At 36.2% G+C, this 859-nt stretch overlaps 1 non-coding gene across 1 annotated transcript; it reads left to right on the top strand.

The window, feature by feature from the left end:
* Positions 1–427: 427 nt before the first annotated feature.
* LOC132413424 (U6 spliceosomal RNA) lies at positions 428–532 on the top strand. The gene has a single exon (XR_009516722.1). It is a non-coding gene; the product is annotated as a U6 spliceosomal RNA (small nuclear RNA).
* Positions 533–859: the final 327 nt, after the last annotated feature.

Here is an 859-nt window from a genome sequence, read left to right as displayed (position 1 = left end):
GTTTTTAGATTTAAACAAAATTGACACTACAGCTATGACAATGTATTCCCTTTCTGGAGGACATTTGCAGTAGAAGTCACATCTCAAAGGGGAACCAAAGGATTTCACTTTAAAAGGATTTGACATTAAAGAATTTCAGCCAGGAGAAAACTGGAAATCTTTGGTTATGGCAAGATAATATATGTAATATATTAATTTATGTCTTATACTAGTCTAAACTAAGGTACTTATCCCACTCTGGACTCAAAAAGGAGCCAAGCTCCCACGTTTTTCCCCATGGAAAGTGGGCAAGATCCCCACAAAAGACACAGAGTATCATCTGAAGAAAATATCGGATCTACCCAGACATCAGCATTAAGCTGAGAGGAAGTAGTATTTGAGTATCTTTTAGAAGGGATCAGTTTAATTGAAAGAACATATGTTGGAGGCTCGCTTCGGCAGCACATATACTGAAATTGGAACAGTACAGAGAAGATTAGCATGGCCCCTGAGCAAAGATGACACGCACGTTCATGAAGTGTTCCATATTTTTAGAATCTGAAAAATAATAGATATATATACATATGTATAACTGAATCACTTTGCTGTACACCTTAAGCTAACACAACATTGTAAATGAACTAGACTTCAATAAAAGAAAAAAATTGGGTACGTTGGGTGGGGGGGGGAGAAATTGGATCCCCTTCCCCCAATTAATGACATTAAATGCAGGAAACTGACAGGCCTCTTTAGTAAAATAAACATAACTAAGTTAAATAACAGCTCTGCAACATAACACACTGTGTTTGTAGTCAATGCATTTAATCGGAGTTTTTGGAGTCTTCATACTAAAGTGGAATAAAAATTGTTTTGAGGATTA

Source organism: Delphinus delphis, chromosome 17, assembly GCF_949987515.2.
Source record: "Delphinus delphis chromosome 17, mDelDel1.2, whole genome shotgun sequence".
Classification (NCBI taxonomy): Eukaryota; Metazoa; Chordata; class Mammalia; order Artiodactyla; family Delphinidae; genus Delphinus; species Delphinus delphis.
This window is presented reverse-complemented; position numbering and strand designations above follow the sequence as displayed.